Source organism: Macrobrachium rosenbergii, chromosome 2, assembly GCF_040412425.1.
Source record: "Macrobrachium rosenbergii isolate ZJJX-2024 chromosome 2, ASM4041242v1, whole genome shotgun sequence".
NCBI lineage: Eukaryota > Metazoa > Arthropoda > Malacostraca > Decapoda > Palaemonidae > Macrobrachium > Macrobrachium rosenbergii.
In genome coordinates, this window is record NC_089742.1 from 93,391,488 (window position 1) to 93,396,603 (window position 5,116).

The 5,116-nt window shown below is 37.4% G+C and overlaps 1 pseudogene; it reads left to right on the forward strand.

Annotated features, from left to right (window-relative positions):
* Positions 1 to 1,876: 1,876 nt before the first annotated feature.
* Positions 1,877 to 3,394, forward strand: LOC136843700 (uncharacterized; annotated as a pseudogene).
* Positions 3,395 to 5,116: the final 1,722 nt, after the last annotated feature.

The window sequence follows — 5,116 nt, forward strand, 5'->3', positions numbered from 1 at the left end:
CTAACATGGTAGCAGGGGTTCGTGAATCAGGTTTCAAGCAAATACCATGTTTTGCTCATTTACTGAATCTGGTAGTTCAAGATTCACTGAACTCCAGCCAGTCATTAGGACCAATTATACAGAAGTGCAGTACCATTGTTTCCTTTTTCATCACAGCACCAAGGCTATGGACAAACTAAAAGAAATTCAGCAACAACTAAAATGTCCCTGAACACAAACTTATCAATTCTGTGGTGACTCGTTGGAATTCTGTATTTTACATGATACAGAGAATATTGAGCAGACTCAGGCAGTCACAACAGCCCTTTGCTTTCTAGGAAAACCAACAATGTGCCTGGATGAAGATGACTTAGAAAAGCTTAAGGATGGCATGACTGCTCTTCAACCATTTGAAGAAGTGACGCGGGAAATATCAGCTCAGAAGTATGTATCCATATCAAAAGTTATCCCACTGGCAACACTGCTTCTAAGTACTTCTGCTGACCTAGCAAAGAATGGAAACGAATTAGCGAGTCATCTAACACAGTCTTGTAGGACACTTCTTGAACATAGAACAAAACTATCCCATTGCAGCCAGTACATATCTAGACCCAAGATTTAAGAATTCTGAAAATGCCAGGATAACTAAGGAGAAGATCATCCGGGAGTTTCAAAGTATCAGGACAACTCAAGGAACCTTGCAAGTGCAGGAACCAGGTCCATTAGCAGCCCCTACACAGAAAGACAGAGGAATATGGTCAATGTTTGATCAGGCATGTGAGAGAAATAAAGAGGAACGCTCTTCAATGGCTGATGCTCATGTCGAAATGAGGTTGTACAGTGAGGAGCAATTGCTCAATCGAGAAACAGATCCTCTTGCTTGGTGGAAAAGCAGGGAAGAGTGTCTAAAAGTGTCCAGTAGATTAGCCAAGAAATATCTCGGCATAGTGGCTACTTCAGTTCCCTCTGAACGCCTGTTTTCACAAGCAGGACAGCTTATTCTTGATAGGCGTGCCAGAATCAAACCAAAGAATGTAAACATGGTTATTTCTAAATAGTTATCTGAAGAAGTAATTTTGGTTCAAGTAGTTCTACACCCAGACTTTATAGTCTCCAAGCCTCTATGGTTCCTGCTGCTACTACATCCACAAACCACAGTTTAGTTGGGGTGGAGGAATTGTCTGTTTGGTCTTCTTACAATTTAATAACAAAGGATAATGGAAGGTTGGGAGTTTTCACGTCTGGGTGTACACTAGGGTTATGAGAAAAAAAATATTTTTCAAATTTTAATACTCCTGCTATTTTATGTGATGAGATTCCTATCACTTATTATAAAAATCACCGTTATTTTGATATTGTGTGAAAAAAGGTCCCCCACCGATGCACTTAAAGTTACCGAGTTCTCACCAAAATAGGGAATTATTGTCGAAAAAATTTTAGAGACATTTTATGCATTTTGTTATCTTAGACACCTTACAAACAAGTATTTTATATGCTATTCAAGCAGAATGAGTAATGCCTTGTTGATAATTCAGGTTTCATGAGCCCAATTGTATTTTAATTTGAGACTATTGATCACAATTTAACAAGTGATAAACCCTAGAATAGAAACCTTGGGTGATTTTCTCCAGAGTAAAATTTGGATGATGCAATACTACCACAGCGTGTTTGGGTGTATTGCATCATCTATTGCATCATCATAGGCTGGCTCAGTAGCTTCAGTAATGTTCAGTTCCTCTCGGACTTGACAGCCATTGGATGTGCTGCCTGGCTCTTCACCAGGTAATTTCTATAGGAGTTTGCATTAATGCTACTGAAAAGTGGTTTGCATTTTAGTTTTATACTCATACTGAAGTGTTGATTTGCAGTCCTAACAATCATATGTTCTTGTATTTCAGAGAAACGGGAAACATGGCGTACTTTAAGTCTAGTGATACTGTGAAAAAGAATGCACAAAAATGGACTTCCAATCTACCATCATCCATTCATACAATGCGGCGTGATCTTCCTCGTGTTGAATGCTTGACAAGTTTCACCAGGCTACCTCAAAAACGGCATGTTTTGGGAAGATACCACATGTTACTGGAAGAAGACAAAATGAAAAGTACTAGGATAAAACGGATTTGTCAGGAATTATCAGAGTTGTGGGGAAAATTCAGCTTTCCTACTCTGTCAGCAAGCCATTAATGCACGACTGACAAAAATGATACTTTTATATGAGAAGAATCAACGTAGACCAAAGGAAGGCTTTTTGAATGGTATGAAGAGCATTTTTGACATCACCAAAGTTTATGGTGTTTGGCTGTGCCGTGAGGATAAAGAGCTTTATCACAAACAAATTGAGTCAGGTGGGAAGGTTGGATACACCAACACAAGCCAGCACCTAAGTCCTCTATACATCCAAAAAGACAGAGACATCTTCCAATATCACATGAACAAAGTGCTACTATATCTGACATGGAAAGTGAATCTGTTAGTTCAGGTGAAAATGTTAACAGTGTAACAGAGGACAGTTCTGATGAAGAGCCAGTGCCGAACAAGAAAAAAACCATCTGCTACACACCAGGCCACAAAATTAGTGAGTCGCCAGAGTCTGTCTACCAACAAGGCATCTAAAGTTTGGCAAGTCTTGCAGAAGAAGGCGTGCCTCTTCCTACACCAACACAATAAGGAGTATGGCGAGGAGTTATCAGACTTGCAGAAAAAAAGAAGGGTGAGATTAAGTCACTTCTAAAGGAAGAGAAGGATTATTGTCTCCATTTTGATGGGAAAAGATTAGTGAAACAGGAATACCAAGTGGTCTGCATCAAAAGTGCAACTAGAGATGTAAGACTAGGGGTTGTCTGGATGGGCAAAAGTGGATCTTCAAAAGATATATATGATGCACTCGAGAAAGTTATTGATGAATATGATGCCTGGTGAAGCATTAAAAATGATTGTGTGTGACACAACTGCCGTAAACACTGGACGTTCAAATGGTGTGGTTGCAAGAATTCAGAGAACTATGAATGAAAAGGGCTTAGACGTGCCTCAATACATTGGGTGTCAGCATCACATATTGGACAATAAATTGAGGCATGTTCTTGACTTCTATGTTTCTGAAACAACTACAAAGCCGAGTCTGAACTACAAATTCGTCGATGAACTGTTAGAAAATTATAATCATCTACAAACTGAGTACAAGGCAGAGACTCAAATGGAAAAGACTGAGAACCCGGGTTGGAGAGATGACTTAAGTTCTTATATGAACTATGCAAAGCATTCCAGCATTACAAGAAGCATGATTCATTCCCAATTATCAAATGGAAGAAATTGCCTTCACTACACAGTGCCCGATGGAACTCGAGGGCCATTTATACGCTCCTTGCATACTTTTTACTACCATCATGGCGTAATATTTTGGAACGTCCAGTGAGTTTCATCGCCAACAGCTGGCAAGAAGCGTGGTTCACTGATCAAAAATTCAAGGAAACCAGCTACAAGGACCTCCACTTTGGAATTACAGAGTTGAGATGTGCCAGTGCCCTGAAATGCTTGAAAACTCATTGGAACAGGGCACCGTCAGTGCTTGATATTCCACGATCAAACATGATAGCTGAGAGAGCTGTTAAAGTGATGGAAGAATTTTGTGAAATATGCAAAAAAGACAAGTATTTAAACGATCGGTTTGTTGTCACCAACAATATCTAGTTTGAGATTTTTTTTTGCACCAATATCAGATAGGCCTATTGAAATGTTTCATACAAAAATGGCTGTGTGGGGACATATTTTCAAAATTGAATAAAATGAATTAGGTTTTGTGATTAGTACCAAAATGTTCAATAAATCTCATACCAGGCAAAATTTTTATTTTGAGTCATAACCTAGTGTACACACACAATAAATAATAAATATGCATATACACATGCCATAATATATGATGCAAATACATAAACTACATACAACACCCAAAGACCCAACACACACACACACCTAGATTGCATTATAAAAGCAACCCCCTCCAAACTGGGCCTACAGGCAAAGGACAAGCTTTCATCAAATTTCTAATTTTATTTTGAAACAGGAAAAAATATTTCAGTTGCAATTCAGGAGGAGAGTACCCTGTGGAATTTGTATAATATTCATTATGGTATGCATATTGCACTTTTCATCATGGTATAATAGGGTATCAAAGGATTCGGACTTTGTCCATTCATTTCCCATCTGCAGGATAGCGAGCTCGTCCTTTGTAATCCGGTGAAGCCGGACATCATTTTACTACTGAAAAATAGCTCGCTATTGCTGGCTAGCCTGTAGAGAGGGAAGTTGAATAGATATAATACAAATGTTTGACACCCTTTGGTATTAAGATTGCAAGAATTAAGCATGAAGTTCTTTTATTTTATACAAAGGAAAGAAGTCAGTTTATTAAACAAATACAAGATAGTATGCATGATTCATTACAACCTCTCACTACATATTCCCTACCCTATTCAAATATAGCATAAATAGTAGTATAATAATGTCTAAATCTCTCTCTCTCTGTATATATATATATATATATATATATATATATATATATATATATACATATATATATATATATGTATATATATATATATATATATATATTTATATATAAATATATATATATATATATATATATATATATATATATATATATATATATATATATATATATATATATATATATATATATATATCCAATTGAGCTATAAAAACGGTTTCAGTAAAAGTACTCAAAACAACCGATACTGAGATTACAGTACTTGGTATCGGTACTCGATACTACCGATACTGATTTTAAAAATACTTGGTATCGTATCGAAATTAAAGTAATCGTATCGCCCATCACTATCACTAACGTCGGACTACCAGGATTGACGTCATATCCAACAGGCCTTGTCTCTCGGTGGTCTTGGTGTAAGGGACTGCGTTATCAAGGACTTATTTTGTGGCCAACCTTCGATGATAGCCTGTTGGAGAGTCTTCAATGTAGGGGCACGAGACAGTGCATCAGCAATTGGAATATCCTTGCCAGATTTGTAGACTACTTCAAAATCGTATTCTTGAACACGAAGAAGCATTGCTTGTAACCGTTTAGGTGCACACATAAGAGGTTTCTTAACAACAGATA